This window comes from Ictidomys tridecemlineatus, chromosome 4 (assembly GCF_052094955.1).
Source record: "Ictidomys tridecemlineatus isolate mIctTri1 chromosome 4, mIctTri1.hap1, whole genome shotgun sequence".
In the NCBI taxonomy this organism is placed as follows: Eukaryota; Metazoa; Chordata; class Mammalia; order Rodentia; family Sciuridae; genus Ictidomys; species Ictidomys tridecemlineatus.
The window spans coordinates 124897609-124915718 of NC_135480.1; the positions used below are offsets into that span (position 1 = coordinate 124897609).

Genomic DNA, 18110 nt, shown 5'->3' on the forward strand with positions numbered 1-18110 from the left:
GGGAGAAAAGGGGCACTGGTCTGAGTGATGAGCAGTGACAGACTGTTTTCACAGGCTTGCTGTGGGGCCAGCATTAAAATTAATTATGGGACAAGACAGGGTGGTCCCTGACAGAGGCCTTGAAGGGCAGGTGGGGCAAACATAGCACCCTGAGGGAAGTGGTGACCCAGGGTTCATCCTGCTGCAGGGCCTCCCTGAAAGGCCACTGCCCTCTGCCCCTCTTTTCATTTTTGGTGAGGGGCTGGGATGGGCCCAGAACCACTTGCCAGCAGAATCTGAATAAAGGGGAATCTGCCTGAGAACAAGGATATGTGGCATTTTTACCAAAAGCTGCTGATTCTTCCCATCCTGGGGGCAGGAATCAGAGGAGAAGCAGCAAAGGGCAAATCTCTAGCCTTGGCCCTGAGCCTGAACATGGGATGTTTACACTTCAAAGGGGAGTAGTTGGATTCCTAGGGGTAGTTATTTACAATCCAAAAGGCAAAAGGTAGGGGTATGTTAATCAGGTTTCTTGGCGATGGCTGACTGGAAAGGGGCAGAAACTCTCCCTTTCTAGGCACTACTTCTCATCATCGCAGTGTTTTATAGTTTATTTTATACCCAGGCCTGGGTTTGTCATCCATTACACTATCAGGGGCTGCCTTCCAGGGGGTGCCCATCCCTGCAGGTAGGGAGAGAGGGCAGAGTGGCCTGGCACTTCACCTAAGCCAGAGCCTGGCAGGGGTGCCAGCCCTGGCTTCCTCATGCCTGGTGGTGACTCTGTTTACTGCAATAGAAACTGAAACAGGAACTGGGGGCTTGGCTCCTCAACAGCGGAAGGCCACTCCTCTCAGCCACTTGGAGGTTCTTCAGGTGGTTCCATTTGCTGCAGGACCAGGGTAGGAATCCCAGGAATTCAGGAGGCAGCGAGGCTGTGGGATGCTCTGCCAGGAACCCAGGCCTGGAGGTCCTGTGGATGAAGGCATGGGGGGAGACCTAGACCTATGGTCTCTACAGAGGCGGGGGTGGGGTGGGGGATGGGCTTTGAGAGAGGTGGACCACCCTTTCCTGCCCCAGGTCCCCAGGGATCCAGGCAGGGACTCCTGCCCAGAATGCTGGGAGCTTCCTGGAGGAGGCACCAAGGTCCATGCAGCTGTTTCTTTTTTATTCTGTGTTTTCCTGGAGGATGTGTGTTTCTACAATGGAGGAAATAAGTTCAGAGTTGCCAGAACATCAGGGCTCCTGGGAGGCTGTGAGTGTGCAGCTTGGAGCCTGGATGGTGGGGCACTTCCTGCAGGAGGAGCAGCCTTGCCTCTGGGGCCCAGGGTGGGTGGGGTTCAGCGGAGCCCCTGGCATGGGTGGGTGAGACCCCATCAAACAAGGAGTGAAGGCCAGATAATAAGGTCTCACCCCCATGAGGTCTCCCAGGGTGTTCCAGTGGAAGCCCAGCCCAGGATGTCCAGGAGGCCCAGAGCAGATGTCCACTGGGTGGGGAAGAGGCCTGGGCAGTGGTATCTGGTCCCTGAGTTTTGCTCCCCTCTGCCCCCAGTGCCTACCACACAATGGGCTGGCTAAACCTGCTGTACTATGCCCTGGTGTAACAGAATTATTATAACATACATTTGGCATTTGATCTCTCTCTCTCTCTCTCTCTCTCTCTCTCTCTCTCTCTCTCTCTCTCTCTCTCTCTCTTTCTTATTTATTTATTGGTATTGGGGGGTTGAATTCAGGGCTACTCAAACACTGAGCCACATCCCCAGCCCTATTTTGTATTGTATTTAGAGACAGAGTCTCATTGAGTTGCTTAGTGCCTTACCCTTGTGGAGGCTGGCTTTGAACTCTGGATCCTCCTGCTTCAGCGCCTCCCAACACCTGCCTCTAGGATTATAGGTGTGTGCCACTATGCCAGGCTGCTTTGGATCTTTTAAAGTGAAGCATTTCACGGGCTGGTGGAGCAGAGCACTTGTCTAGTGTCAGTGAGCTGGTTTGAGCTTCCACACATTTTTTTTTTCTGGTCCTGGGGATTGAACCCAGGGTCCTTAACCACTGAACCACATCCCGAGCCCTTTTTATATTTTATTTTGAGACAGGACCTCATTAAGTTGCTGAGACTGGCTTTGAACCTGTGATCCTCCTGTTTCATCTCCTCTCCCACCCTCTCCCTCCCCATCTTGTTCATAGTCCAGTGGTGAAGCCAGAATTAGACAGGCAGTCAGTATAGATAGGTAAATTGAGTCAGGTCAGATCTAGGAGGCTAATTTGAGTGAATCCAGGAAGTTGAAGACTATCCCCTGAAGGACTGAAATGTTAATTCCTTCAGCCCTTCCTCCACCCTTATGAATAACATTCCCCTTCTCTAATCTATTGCTAAGGTAACCTGTCCCAGGAGCTGCCCCTCTGTATAGGGAGCTATAAGGTTGTTAATTAATGTGTCCTGGGCTGTGCCCTCCTGCCCTTCCCCCTTGTGCTATTTCTCACCTTTTGGCCATCCCACCTAGCATTCCTGGGCCCAGTCACACACACAGGAAGGAGAGAGATAAAAGGAAGAGAGAAGAACAAAGAAAGCCTAGGGCAGATTTTAAAAAGCAGAAAGCCTCACTTCTTGGGATACCAGGATACCAGCTATGGCCCCCTTCTTCCTCTTGGGAGAAGTCTATGTTACTCCTTTCTAAATAAACTCTGCCTTACATGCTTCCCTCCGTGTGCTTCTTTAATGTTCAAACTTCAACATGTAGGGGAGCAGAACTCATAACCAGCGGTACCAGTGGGGTGGTCAGAAGTGGCTCTGTGGTTCCAGTTATGATCTCCAACAGCAGGGAAGCCAGGCGTCTTTTGGAAATCAGATGGCCACTTGTATTTGTTTTTATTGGACTGCCTGTTAAGATTTATAGTCCTTGGGGCTGTTTGTGTTGGAGAACACAGGAAGCCAGGGCTGTACAGCAAAAAAGGGCACGGGAGGCCAGGAACCATGGAACAAGAGTAAGGCACCAAAAGGAGTTTTATGGGGGTGGGGGGAGATGCTTCCAGGGGAGGTTCCCAGGTCTGTGAAAGGGTGAGGTCCAGGAAGTCACTGTGCTTGAGGCTAGAACAGTACCTATATAGGTCACTAGAGGTAGGAGGGCTTAGACCAACTAAATTGTTACTACCATTAGCTGGTTGGCCAAACAGAGTTTAGGGGCCAGGTCTCTTCAGCCAGGTGAAAAGACCCCCCCCCATGGGATGGGGAGTGGGAAGAGGAAGGGAAAGGGAAGGGAAAGCTGCTGGCCCAACAAGGGCCTGGCTTAGGGGTTTGGGTGTGCCTAGGGCTCTGGCTCCTTTCTCTGGTCCTGGCAGCCCTGCCCTTCTGTATATGGCAGCTTTGTCCTCAGGCTGGAGGCAGAACTCTAGGCCAGGGTCCAACATCCAGCCTGTCTTCATGGACCCCCCAGGAGGGAGTGTGTGTGTCCAACTCCAGTTGGAGCCCTGGAGCCCTACTTGAGTCTGTCCCTGGGGCCAGGGGTGATGTCAGGTTCTGAGTAGATTAGGTTTCCTAGGGCTGCCTGTCCAGCTGGCATAGAAGGAGGGAGGCCCATCAGAATCCTGGGTTTGTTGTTAAATTTCATCTGTGCAAAGGGAAGTGGTCTGGGAGTAGAGAGTGTGGCAGAAAGTTTTCCAACTTTTTGGCGATGTGTTGTGTGGGCAGTTAGAGGCCTTGGTATAGGGTCTGAGTTCTCCACAGGGACTTGATATAGGGTCTAAGTCCTGCAAGTGGTCTTGGTATAGGGTCTTGTTATGTTCGAATTCGGGACCCCCAAAATACTACCAGAGACCAAGATTGATATAAACAGCAAAGAGGTGTTTATTGCGAGCTAGCTCAGTCCTCCACGTGCACACAGCAACTGGTGACCCTGAGAGGCCCCAAGCCCAGGGTTTGCAGCAGTTTTATACACTCTTTGGGGAAGGCAGGAACTTCACATACATCATAGCATCTTTTAGCAAATCATCACACACCGCCGGAAAATCATAAAACAACTCTAAACTTGATTATCACATTCACTGGTGGGAACAAGTTGGGTAGGAGTGATTGGTTACTACAGGAGGGGGATTTGTTTGAACTGATTGGTTTAAGCCACAGGGTATTCGTGCTGAACTACATGGTTTCCCAACATGTTATTAACCACCATAAACTACTGGGAGGGTCATCTGGCATCCCAGGTATTTCCCTATCTCATGCTGATTGGTGGCTGCTTTGGAGTTGCTATGGGTCCCCACCTAGTCTGACTTGAGTCAGGGACACCTGGCATAGCAGATCTCTTCTGTTATTTGTAGATAAACAACTTAGCAGGGTGGGAATGTACCTAGGAGTGCTCTGTGGGTCTTTCCAAGAACAAAATTCATGCCCCTTCTTTGGACAGGCTTTGCTCTGAGGTAGAGGCTGGTTTTTCAGTCTGAGTCCTTCATGTGGTCTTGGTATAGAGTCTGAGTCCTGCACATGGGCCTCCTTCAGCGCACGGGCCTCCTTCAGAGCATGGGCCTCCTTCAGCGCATGTGCCTGAGGGTCTTCTTCCTCCAGCACTCTGGGCCCCAGGTCTGCATGGCCCCTGCCTTGCAGGGAGGAGATGCAGTGGTAAAAGAGCAAGGAGAGGAAAGAGAGAAGGGGCTAGAGAAGGGAACACCTGGAGCCTGGAAGGCCTGGGCCTTGGCAGTCAGCTCAGAAAACATTCCAGGCAGAAAACCAGGCTTGAAATGGCATGGTGTCATCAAGACCCAGATTTGACAATAGAGATTCTTTGAAGGGTGAAGTTCAGACTCAGGTGTGCAGTCTTCAGTGGCTTTGTACACACTGTGTAGATGACATACCTAGTGACACAAGGTTCTCTGTAGACCAGAGAGTAGATGGATGGGGTAGTACTAGGCTAAGGGAGGCAGGCCTCCGCTGGGAGATGCCTGGACTGGGGCTTCCTGCCCCTGAGGAAGGAGAAGGACTTTTCTGGTCTGGAATCAAAGGGCAGATTCTGTTTTAGAGCTGCAGAGTTTGGGGTGCTGTGGACATTGCCCCCTGCCGTGCCCCTTTCTTTTCTTTTTCTCTTTTCCTACACCACCCCTTTCTCTTTCTTTCTTCCTTGGTATTAGTGATTGAACTCAGAGGTGCTCTGTTATTGAGCTACATCCCCATTTTGAGACAGGACCTCCCTAAGTTGCTGGCCTCACATTTGGAATCCTCCTATCTCAACCTCTCCAGTTGCTGGAATTACAGGCACATGCACCTGGCAGCCCAGCCTCTTTCTGTCTGATTCACTGTTCCTTTGCAGCTGGGGCTGAGTCCCTAGTCATATCCTGCCTGGCTGGTAGCAGAAACCACAGTAGGGCCTTGAGGGAGGTCAGATCTGATCTCTGCAGGGTTTGTCCCAGTGTGGCCTTCTGGTGCTCTCTGCTTTTCCCTGACCTGACCTGACCTCTCCTTCATCTGCCTGTGTAGATTCTCAGAACGATAACTCCTAGATATATAAAGAACTCATGACTCAACAGCAAAAAGACAGTCTAACTTAATTCTGGACAAAAGGTTTGACTGAAACAGCCTGCCTTCCCCTTTCTTCTTTCCTTCCTTCATACTGGGGATTGGACCTAGGGCCTCCCACATAATACACCAACACTACTTCTGAGCAGCAATCCAGCCTTTCTTATTTTATTTTGAGACTGTCTCACTAAGTCATCTAGGCTGGCCTTGAACTTGTGATCCTCTGGCTTCAGCCTCCAGAATAGCTGCAATTACAGTTGTGCATCACCATGCCTGGGTTGCCTAAGCTTTTCTCCAAAGAAGATGTACAAGTGGCCAACAAGCCTGTGAAAGGCATCAGCACACATTGGTGGTTCAGTGCAATGCAAAACCTCTTGACACACCACCTAACACACACTAGGATGGCTGTGATAAGAAGTGTCAAATCACAGGGGTCGGTGAGGAGGTGGAGAAGTTGGAACTGTGGTGTCATGCTGGAGGGAATGTTACGTCCTATAGCCACTCTGTAAAGCAGTGTGACAGCTTATCAGAAAGTTAAATTCAGAATGGCCATATGACCCAGCAGTTCCATTAATTATGTATCCAAGAGAAATGAGAACGGGTGTTTGAACAAATGCCTATCTATACATCAGAGCAGCAGAGCCATAGCACTCCAGCGGCACAGCAACCCAGGTGTTCCTCAGTGGATGAACAATGAACTACTTAGGCTATGTACACTCCGTGGAATATCAGTCAGCCACTATAAAGAAAGAAGTGTACATGTCCAAACTGCAACGAGGATGCACCTCAGACACACAGTGCTAAGAGAAGGAACCTGAGGTACAAGGCACACACTGTGCAATGTCTGTTATAGGAAATGTTAGAACAAGCTCATCCAGAGAGAGAGAGAGATCAGTAGCTCAGAGTTGGGGGTGACTGTGAGGTAGAGACAGGGTTGCATTTGGGATGACGAAGTGGGAGCCTAGTATAGGTGATGACTGATGACATTGTAAGTGGCCTAAAGGCCTCTGAGTTGTTAACTTTCAAATGTTTGGTTGAGGTAGGGGTATGGCTCCGGGTGGAGCACTTTCCAGTATGTGTGAGTCCCTGGGTTCCAGCCCCAATACCTCAAAATACCAGCAGAACTACCCCAAAATGTCCATTTTTATATGATTTTCACACTGTGTGTGGTATTGTCACAGGAGATTTATTTAAAACACATGCCTAAAGGTGCAGTAGCCACACCTGAAAGTAACTGGGAGTAAAGTGCACAGGTGAGCACCACAAGTGTCTCTGGGCAGTGGCTTCCCAGTCCCACAGTTATCCTGCATCATGCTTCACCTGAGCTGGTGTCACTGTTGAGAGAAGGTCTCTGAGCTCAGACCTGAAATTCCCAGAGGGTGGGCGGGGCCTGGGGGGTGGCCTGAACCTCAGAAGCCAAGATGGAGCCACAAGCCATTCATCAGCCTTCCCCAGCAGAGCTGATCCTGTCCTTCTACCTGTGGTCCACAGGGCCATGGGGGAGGTGGCCAGCCTCCTCCTGGCCCTTTCTTCAGTGGCCACTGGATGCTGGCTTGTGAGTTCCTGCTTGCTTGCTCTGTGTCCTTCCAGAGGCTCACACATTTGTGCTTCTGGCAGTGAGGGAGGAGACCAAGGAGGGGCCTGAGCTGGTGGGGTAGGAGGCTCCAAGTGGCCCTAGGCCTACAGTGGCTTTCCTTCCTCAGATTTTGCTGGCATGATTTGACAGACAATGCCTGAGGCTGCCTGGTGGAGGCACACCTGGCCTCTGGAGGCTCTGGAGGCTGTGCCTGGCTGAGCCTTGGGTGCCTGGGCTGACCTGCTCCATTTGGTGCCTCTGCAGCTGCATTTGTTGGAAATACAGACCCAGGTGTTCAGGTGGAGGCCCAGGGGACCAGAACCTGATTTGCCCACCTGGGGGACACTTCTGCCTTGCCCACCTGCACCTTCCTGCCTGTTGACCTCAGATACCTTGGACTCTGGATTTCTGGTTTCCCTGCTCCATGAGGTTTAACTGAATGGGCCTGGATGAGGCGGGGTTCCAGGGTTTGTGGGTGACTCTGAAGGAGTCATGTCCCTATAGGGAGTGGCTTCAGGACCTTCTGTAGATGCCATAGAGGACATACCTGGTGAGCAGGCAGCTTCCCAGTGCCTTTCCAGCAAGAGGAGAATGGAGGGGGCTGCTCTGTGCGAGGTCTTGGACACCTTCACAGCAGACAATGAGTCTGTGTTTCTGGCTGCAGAGCCTCCTGCCAGTCCTGGCCAGCCAATCACCCTCATACCTCCACTGAGAGGGCAGAGCTGGGAGCAAAGCCATTTGTGAGGCGTCTGCACCCACTCAGGTTTTGGTCTTTGTGGCAGGTCATTTTGGGAGTGCCATCTTTTTGTTCTGTGCTGCACATCCTGCCTGCCCACCCTGACTCCCAGCTGTTATTTCTTGTGAAAGTCCATCCTTTTACATCCACTGGCCACACCAGGGCTCTTCTCACAAGGCAGGTGCTGTCCAAGCTGGGCCTGTGCCCATCAGCAGGCTGTGCTTGGAATACCAGTGGTGTGGCAGGAAGCTTGGTGTCTGCTCCTTGGGGTACAGATCCTGAACATTGGTTCAGGTGTGTTCAATTCCAGAGCACTGGTTGGGTGTGTTCCAGGTTCACTATAACATGTGAAGAGAAGCTCGCTTGTGTTATGAAGGTGCTGTGCAAATGAGGAAAGCAGGGCTGCTTCACCCCTTCACGGGGATGCTGTGACTCTCAAAGAGCTGTGGCTGTTTCTGAGTACCATGGTCACACACTGTTTCACATGGGTTGGGCAGGGCCCTGGTGAGTTTGGAGGCCTGGTATGGACCTTCCTTCCAAATCACCCTTCAGAGACAGTTCCAGCCACTTCAGTTCTTTCCATTAGTGATTCAGATTATACTTGTATTGGAAATCAGCAACCTATTGCTGCCCAGGTATGGCCAAAGGAGTCTGGGTCCACAGGGGTGCTTTCACTTGCCATCACCTCTGACCTGGCAGTTGTCTTCCAGGAACTGTTTGGGGTCCCTCCGAGGGTCTTCCGTGGGCCACCCCTGCAATTCCTGTGGTCTTCACGCTGCTGTGTCATGGAGGGTACAGCCAGGCCCTCCTTGGGGCACCTGCAAGCCGCACCCCAGCATGCCTGCCCTCTTAAGGGCCTCTGCTGAGTGCCTCCTTGTGACCACTCCCCTCCTAGAGGGCAGCTGGCAGTTATTTTAAGATCAAGGCAGAATGTGTGCTCTGATGGGCCTGGAGGGTCAGGACAGGCCACAGTGGGGTCCTCTGTGCCATTCAGTGACCTGCAGGTATCCACAAGAGGCTGGCATCCATTTTATCTGACAGTTGGGACATTGGTTATCTGGACTTTGTTTTCATTTCTGTAAAGAGAAAACAACCTAGTCTGAGGTTTGATTATTTGAACTATTAGAAATCTTTTGGTTGCAAATTACCAAAAATGCAACTCAAACTGGTTAACTGAAATTTATTGCTCATATGACCAATAAATCCTGAGGCTGTAGATGAGGCTCAATCTAGGCAACTGGATGGTAGCTGTGAAGTCCAGGTGTGGCTCTGCCTGCCTGCACTGCCTCTTTACCTTTCTGGACAGTATCTCTAGTACTCCAGACCATCCTACCCCTTGGTCAAATAATGGTGTCCACAGTTCCCTGCCCCACTGCTTCATCCAGGGAACAAAGGATGCTCCTTCAGAACAAAGGGAAAGCTTTCCCCTCAAACCTTGGCTCTGACTGGCTCTCCAGTCTGGCCCTCAACCTGCCGTGGCCATGAGGTGGAAATCAGTGGTTGAAGGAGCCCACAGGGCTGACCCCGGGGCTGGAGCAGAGATGATTCCACTTGCTTTGCAGGGTGCAGTGTGAGAACAGGGAGGTGTAGGGACCTTTCCCAGGGAAAGGGAGGAGGTGGGGCACTGACCACATGGGTCCCACACCCACCCTGTGCCTGGCGCTGTCAGCAGGTGGCCCTAAAGTGCCTCTGTGCATATTGACACAGCCCCAGTCCCCTGCTAAGCCAGACAGCTTTCTACGGCTCTTGAGATGCTTTGTCCCTCTGGGTCATCCTCATGGTGACCCTATGATGTAGGGACATCTGTCCCATGTAACAGATGGGGAAACTAAGGCACCTGATTTAAGCCAACAGGGTCACATGGCCAGCGTGGTGTTTGGTGAGGCTGGATATGACTGTGCTGCCGTCTGTGGGCTGGAGGCAGCTGCAGGTCTAGGGCAGTGGGATGCTCTCCAGGGCTCAGCGCAGCACAGCGGCCATGGCATCTGCAAGAAGGTTGGTGCGGCACCCTGTCCCTTGGCTCCCTGACCAACTCCCTTGCCAGCTGGCCCATCTTCAAATAGTGGCTAGATCCTCTTATTATTTTTTAAAATAATTTATTTATTTATTTGTTTGTTTATTTATTTATTTATAGCAGAGATTGAAGCCAGAGATGCTTTTACCTCTAAGCCACATCCCCAGGCCTTTTTATATTTCATACATATATAAAATATAAAAATATATATTTTATATTTCTATATAAATATAAAAATATATATATTTCCTTGTAGATGAACACAATACCTTTATTTTATTTATATATGTGGTGCTGAGGATCGAACTCAGTGCCTCATTCATATGAGGCAAGCGTTCCACCACTGAGCTATAAACACAGCCCTGAATTTTATTTTGAGACAAGTCCTCACTAAGTTGCTGAGGGCCTCATCAAGTTGTTAAAGCTGGCCTTGAACTGGCAATCCTCCTGCCTCTGCCTCCTGTGTCACTGGGATTATTGGTGTGTGCCACCACCCCTGGCTCCCATTGCTTCTTAAAGCCATGGCTCCTGTTAGTGGAAGCCTATCCCTAAACACTACCTGTCATATTGTCTGCACAAACAAGGAAGCTGATCTGGAAAGGTGCATCAGGGGGATGTCCCTGCAAAGAAGCCCTCCCACAGCAAAGCTCTGGTAGCCATGTTGCTGGAAGGATGTGCCAAGCAGCTGCCAGGGACAAGGCCTCACTGTCCTCATTGAAGCCCACCCCTGGCTCCTTACAGCCCTTACCTGCTACAGGGATGAGCCAGCTGGTCCTGGGGGATTGGTGAACACAAAGCACCCACCCACCCACCCAGCATCAGCTTCTTTCCCTTGGGTCTCCATAGGCAGCTTCACTGCTCACCTGCCCTTGGCATTCATGTCCCACTGCCTACTTTCATGAGGACTCACCTTCGCTGTCTGTGTTGCTGCCTGTCACTATCCCAGATGCTGCACCCCCTTGTTGATGTTGAAGTCTCTCCATTCCTTGTGTGGACCACGCCCTGGGACTTGGCCTCTCTACACTTCTGTATAGGCCTTGGCCTCCTGCCCATGGCCTGCTCTGTCACCTCAGCCTTGATGTTCCACCTGTCCTAAGGCAGAGGCCTATAGCAGGTGTTTGCTGAGGAGGCGGAGTGACTTTCCCAAGCCCACCTGTCCTCACTCACCCTGGCTTCTGGCTCCCATGTGCCTCTGTCCTGCTGTGTCCCACCCAGAGGTGTCCTGGTCCAGTTGTTCTGCACTCAGTGCTTCCCCTAGGTGTTGCTGCAGTCACTGCCTGTGTCCAGGCCCTACTCACCTCCAGATCTGCTGCTTGCACTGGGTGAGGGTGGTAAGCAGGCCTGAGCTTCAGGGGGTCTTCCTGTGCTGGACATTGGCTTCTATTCTAGGTGAGCAGGAGGCCTAGGGAGGAAGGGCTGGTCTTTGTGCACAAAGACCTGAGTCCTTGCCATGGAGATCAGGCTGGGTTAGGGCTTCTGCATCTTCCAAACTCATCCTGTGCTGCCACCTTCTCCAGGAAGCCTCTGAGTCAGGGTGGCCTATGACCTCCCACCATGCTCTCCTTGCTGGATTTGTCCTTGGCATGTTTCATAATGCATCTTAACCTGCCTCCATCACGCTGCCAGCATTATAGGACAGGACCCTGTTGTGCCCTTATGCCCTCGTGGTCCTTGTGCCTCACAGAGGCCCATGTCACTCAGTGGCTCAGTGTGGAGGCAGCACCACTTGGGTTAAGCGCTGACATTTCAGGGACTCTGGGAAGGGCTGAGGGTGTGTGTCCCTTCCCAAGCCTGTACTGGTCAGCATCTTCTTGGAACCATCAGGATGCTGATGGAAACCATTAAGGTTAGGGACCCCAGATCTGTCTAGTCAGTCTCAGAGGCTTCCAGGGCACCCTGAGGTGTCAGAGAGGGGATCACCAGTTGCTACACTAGCTCATGCTCACGACTGCGCCTGGGCTGGCAGCATGGGCCTCCAAGTAGCCTGTGAAAGTGAGGACCCTGGGGCCCATCCAGACTGCTGAGTCACTGCACATGTTAACAACATATTGGATGATTTGGTTGCCCTTGGGAGATGAAAAAGTTTCTTAAATCTCCTTTCTCATGTGAGACCCTGGGTCTCATCCTCAGGACCATGAAGAGAAAAAAATCTCTTAAGCCCTGTCTTTCTATTTCACACAGTGGACACTGACTCCCAGTCAGGCTAGGAGCCCTCTGTGTGCCTGGGGGGCTGTTGTGGGCATCTGGACAGTTCTGCAGGAAGGTCAGCTAGGATTTTTGGGGAAGCTGCAGACTGACACAGAAGGAGGCCGCACATTCCAGACACAGACGCACTCACATTCTTCCCTTTTTCTGATGTCTTAACCCCAGGAGCGGGGGCCCTGGGGCAAGTACAGGTCCACTCCCAGCTGTTCTGGGTGGCAGGGCCTTGCCATATACAGCCAGGGCTTGGGATTTATGAACCAGTTGCCTTCAGTGGCCCATCAGCACTTCCTCTAGAGCATCATAGCCCTTGGGGCCAGGGTCCCAGCAGCCTGCTACTCACAGGCAGTGTTCCTGGTTCCCAAGGCTAGATATCATGTGCTGGATGTCGGCTTTCATTCTGGGTGAGCAGGAGGCTCTCTGTTCCTCAGTACTCTGCAGTCTCCTCCTCTCCTTTATTCTGGTTTTCCTGCTTGTGACACATACGATGAAGAGTGTCACATGGACGGCCTGTGAATGTTGTAGTGTCCTAGAGTGATCTCGCAGTGACATCCTCAGCCACTGCCTGGGAGGCTCTCTGCCTGGCCTCTTGCTCCTTGGTCCCCCACCCCCAACCCTGGGTTTCTTAATTAATTTCTATCCCTGATAAAGAAGTTGCAGGGATGATAGATGTAAGTGGTTCAGCAGAGCTAAGCTTGCTGTACTAGAGAAATTGGGGCAGGGAAATGGGAGGGAAACATGGGACAGGTTGTAGTAAACCTAAGAAGTAAGATTGGTATGTCTCTCCTATTTAGAGCAAAAGGAAGAAAAGGAGGAAGAATCAGGACACTACTGCTTCCTCAGAACAGGGTTCCTTGGCCCCATCATCTTCCATTTCCCAGAGTCCAAATTCACCTTCACACCCCTGGTCCCAGGATGCAGCCCTGGCCCAAAGCCAAGCCCCGCACACTGGTCCAGCTGGCCAGTGCAGGGGTGCAGCCATAGGAAATATGTCTCAGAACAGGCCAGCACCCCAGGACCACACAGAAGAAATCGATCTCCATACCTCCACGCCCTCTGGGGACAGGGGCCTCTCCCAGAAGGTGTCTGGGCTGCCCACCTCTACCTGCGAAGCCCACTGTAAGGCTGAAGATGCTGCCCAGGGGCTCCTGCTGCCTGAGTCCAAAGGGGACTCTGAGCCTCAGAAAGAAGCACAGAGGGCCAGGCAGCACGTGGAGGTCCCAGCTTCTGGGGTAAGTATTGGGGAATGGTGGTGGGGGCACAGGATGGGCCCTAGCACCTTTGGTGTGCCATGTGGGTAAGACAATGCTTCCTGCTAGGAGGGGAGCTGGGACTTGCTCCCTGGGGGTGGGGGGCAGGAAGGGACTGTTGGCCTCACACTCAAGTTTAAGGCCAATGCTGATCTTAAGCCCTTGGGACAGAGCAGCCTTTCATTTGTCTCTGTGGCTCAGGGAGTCTGGGGTCTTTATTTCCTCCAGGGAGTTGATGCTATAGCTGAGCCAGATAATCCAGTTAACAGGGCTGGGAAAGAAATGAAAGATAAGGTTCAGTCAACAAATGAGCTGCCGGCAAGTCCCCCTTCTTCCAAGGAACACTGCCAGGTACAGGTTTCCCACCAGGGTAGGCCTGGGGGACACTGTTGGCCTTCCTGGCCATCCCTGCTGCAACCTGTCACCAGCCCATCTTCAGTCTGGTTATGTGGCACATGTTTGTGGAGAGCTAGGGACAGTGCAAAGGAGACCAAGCCTTCCTTCAGGGAGCACTTGCTGGAGGGGGGAAAACTGAGGCCAAACTAGGAACCAAGAAGTGAGCTGGGAAAAACTAGAGTGTGGGGGGTACCAGGAGGATCCCCAGGAGTATGGTGGTTGGTGCCACGGGGGAAGGTGGCTCCTCAGCCAGGGAGGCTGGGTGAGGCTTCAAGGGAGGTGCTGGGGAGTAGAGGCTAGAAGGAGTGAGGGGTGAGCTTTGGAGTCCCTGGGGACACATTCAGATGAAAGGATTGGTATGCCCAGGCCCGAGGGTGTCTTGTGCTGGCCTGCTCTCAGTGGAAGGAACTAGTGTGCTCAGGAGTGAGAGAGGGAGGAGGGCCCAGGCAAGGTTAGGGAAGGGTCCTGAGAGGCCATGGGAGTGGACTGGAAGGACTGGACAGTCCACCTGGGCTGCTGTGAGATGCATGGCTGAGGGGCAGTCTTTCAGGCTGGGGCTTGGTTGCTCGTTTCAGGAGGGTGAGACCAAGGACGGGTTGGCTGCTCCTGGAGAAAAACCAGGTGAAAACAACTCAGAGCCCAAAGACCCAAGGAAGCCAGAAGGGAGTGACAAAAATTGCACAGCTGCTGTGACAAAGGAGAAGGAACAGAAAGTCAGGCCGTCTGCAAAGGCCATCCCCGTGAGGTACCAGGCCACCCCACCCAGGGCCAGGACGCAGAGAGGCCATCCGTGCGTGTTGAGGGCCCCTATGATGAGTTAAGTCCAGGGGTTGCAGAGGAGGCAGGCTGGCCAGGCCGGGAACTCACACCCTCCTCTCCACTTCTTGGCCGCTTGTGATGGGCAGCAGCCAGGCGTGAAAATGACCAGTAGAGAAAGAGGAGGTAGGTTGTCCAGGAGCAGTTGGTGACCATAGTGTTTCCTTCCCTCTTCCAGCTGGCTGAAGCCCGAGGAGGGGATCACTGTGCATTTCCACGCCATCATCCCCAAGCATGTCACCTTCGACCCCGAGCTCCACACGGTGTTCATCAGGGGAGGAGAAGAGCTCGGACAGCCCAAGTGGAGTGATGCTTGCAAGATGTACTACATTGCGTGAGTCCTGGGTCCCCCAGCACCTCCAATGTGTGTTAGAGGTGATCAATGAGTCCCTGAGGTGGCCCTGCTTCCTGGGTGAGCGTGTGTTTGATACTCCCAGCATGCATTTCTTAGTATCGTTTTGCCCTGGCTCTTTTTTCTGTCCTAACTGGAAACAAAGCCCAGCCCTGTTCTAGATATGCTGTCTTGGTCAGTGTTCGTTCTAGCTTTAGGTCTGTGTTCTTGGTATTTGAGACCTAAATCTTCTGAGATAATACTTCCAGATAACTGGCCACTAGCCGGTGTATTTTGATTTGCAGGGACTTATGAGTATGGATCCCTCATCGAGGGCAGCGTTGTCATTCCCAGGCAGAGCCTGGATAGAGCCATTCCTTACAAGTACGTCCTTCACCGTGGCTTTAGCTGCAGCTCTGTGGAGTACAAGTACATCTACGAGCAGCCACAGAAGGCAGGCGAGCACATGAACCGCTGCCTGTGTGTCAAGTCCTCCCTCCTGTGCTCCAGAGGTAAAGGGCCTCTCCTGTGGCACCTATGTCTTAGTCTGGGTGCTGCTCTGCGGAGCAGACTGCCTGGTCTGCATGGATCCTCTGCTGTGTGCTGCCCCTGCTGTGGTTATGCAAGAAAGAAAGTGGGAACGAGAGAGGACAAAGCCAGAGGAAGGGTTGGGACTGTGGGCAGAGTGGGCCCCAGGTCCCGGGCAGATTCTGGGACAAAGCACGGAACAGGGAGTTGTTGGCTAGCCCTTCCTGGAGGCGGCCAGGTAGTGACCGGAAGCAGAACAATGTGTTGAGAGCCTCCCTGTGGGCCTATGTTATTTGTCCTTGTCACATTTTGCTGGTGGCACTTTGGTGGCTTCCATACTCGACCTGCTGAATCTTTGGAAAGAACCCGCTGCCCCTCTTCAGGCCCTCTGGCAGCTCTTTGTCTGTGACCCTCTCTGCAGCTATTGGTTGTCCAGGCCTGCCTGGGCACCCAGGCAGGTCCTCAGCTCCCCCCACGGCCTAGGATTTTTTTAAAAAAATGTTTTCTGGGTTGACATCAAGCACCTGGGCTCCAGGGGACCCCCTGCCTCATCCTCTTGAGTGGCTACAGGTGCACCAGGACACCTGACTATGCACGTAATTTTTAATAACAATAGTGTACTCTGAGGACTTCAGCTTTGAGGCAAGACTGGATTTCATCAGGTAATTCCACAAACAAAGATGGAGTTTCTGTTCTGACAAGTCCCACAAAGCGTGGGGCTGGAGTAGGGTCAGGAGAAGCTCCAGAGGAGGCCATGCCTGAATTAGTATATGAACCCTGGCCAACTGTCACCTGGCAGGGACAGGGTAGAGCTGCGGTGGCAGGGCCAACCAATAGGTCAGCAGTGTGCACAGCGCATGCTTTGGGCCTCAGGAGTCCTGCTCAGCATCTGTTTTAATATTTCACTGCTACTTGTGTGTGTCTTTCTACACATAGGGCTTTTTTTGGTACCAGGGTTTGAAACTCAAGGGTGCTTTACCACTGAACCATATCCCCAGGCCTTTTTATTTTTTATTTTAAGATGGGATCTCCCTAAGTAACTTAGGGCCTCCTAAGTTGCTAAGACTGGCCTCGAACTTGCAGTCTTCCTGCTTCTGCCTCTGGAGTCCATAGGATTACAGGCAGGCATCATTGTGCCCATCATTGTGTCTCTGTCCATCTTATAAGTTTTCAGTCTTTTTTTTTTCTTTTCTTTCTTTTTTCTTACTTTTTTCTTTTTATTTTTTCTGACAGTGCTGGGGATGGAACCCAGGGCCTGTGCATGCTAGGCAGGTGCTCTACCCTGAGCTAGATCCCCAGCTCTTTTATTCATTTTTAAATTTTAAATCAGGTTTTGCCAAGTTGCCCAGGCTACCCTCAAATTTTGATTCTCCAGCTTCAGCCACCTAAATTGCCTAGAGTACAGTCATGCACCATGGTGCTTGGCTAACCACTTTTGTTTTCTAATTATTTTACAGCTAACAGCACTGGGTTTTCTAGGTCTATAATTGTGTCTCTTGCAGGTGGATCTCAGAGCAGACTTGAATTCAGCCCTTTCCCTGTAGTGGGCACCTGCTAGTGGCTCTGTGTCTGCTGGGTAATCTGCACCATCCTCTTTGGGGTGGGGGTTCCTATTCCCAGTATGTACCCTGAAGTCATTTATCAGAACAGGACTCAGTGGTTAGTAAGAGATGTAGTTTTAGTATAAATTTTTTTAGTGTAATTTTTAAAATTTATCTATGACAGAAGAATGCATTACAATTCTTATTACATATATAGAGAGCATGATTTTTCATAACTCTGGCTATATACATAGTATATTCACAGCAATTCGTGTCTTCATACATGTACTTGGGATAGTAATGATCACCACATTCCACCATCATTAATTACCCCATGCCCCCTTCTTTTGTTATAAATGTTTAACCTGCATATGGTCATGTTTAAAGCTTTTACTAGGCTTGCTGAACTGCATTGCTAAGCAGAGATTTGGTTTTAAGCTATTCACTGTGGGTTTTCTAGGATTTCTGTCTCTAGAGGTATGGCCATGGTAGCTGATGGAGTGAGTTCTGATCACCTCAGTTTTTCAGAGTCCTCTTGTTTTCCTTCCTTCCTTTTATCCTCTGACTATGCTCCCCTAATTCTGTTTATTTTTTAGACAGGGCCTCCCTAAGTTGCTGAAACTGACCTCTAACTTGTGATTCTCCTGCTGGAGACTCCTAAGGCACTGGCATTACAGACATGTGCCACTGTGCCTGCTCCTCCCCTGTGTTTCTATCTTCCTAGGTGGTACCTTGGGTTGGTGAGTTTTGAGATCTTAAATGTGACTTTTTTTTTTTGCTGTCACCCATAGACTGGCATCAATATGATGACATAATTTGCATGAAGCCTCCTGGGACCTTCCAGAAATTTCAGAACCTCTTCACTAATAAGATGAAGAAGGAGCTGGTGAAGGAGAAGAAATTAGCAGCTGCAATCATGCTGGGCCGCATCTTTAGCAACCTCCAGACCTGGAACCTCGTCAACCTGCAGAACTTCTTCACCCAGTTCCGGCAGTTTTATTATGTTGTCCAAGAGCCTATGATTTACGAAGGGAAAGCACAGCCCTGGTATAGCCTGGGCCTCGGAGAGGAAGAGGTATCAGACTTCCCCCGGTTACCAGCAGCTCTGGTGTGGGTGGGCAGGGTCCCCTGACCTACTACAGGTAAACGAGACCCTGTGACTGACTGGGGCAGCTGCAGAGGGGGCAGCAGGATCTTTCCATCCCTTCTTTTCCTGCTCCACCTCTTGGGAATCCCTCGCCCCC

General features: G+C 51.5%; 1 pseudogene across 1 annotated transcript in view; it reads left to right on the plus strand.

The window, feature by feature from the left end:
* LOC110597002 (E3 ubiquitin-protein ligase RNF213-like) overlaps positions 1-18110 on the plus strand; it is a 188775-nt pseudogene that overhangs the window by 83272 nt on the left and 87393 nt on the right. Inside the window, exons 10-16 of the transcript XR_013437186.1 lie at positions 12799-13236; positions 13426-13605; positions 14226-14395; positions 14645-14800; positions 14980-15002; positions 15103-15309; positions 17658-17941. The product of XR_013437186.1 is annotated as an E3 ubiquitin-protein ligase RNF213-like (transcript). The remainder of the gene's footprint in view (positions 1-12798; positions 13237-13425; positions 13606-14225; positions 14396-14644; positions 14801-14979; positions 15003-15102; positions 15310-17657; positions 17942-18110) is intronic.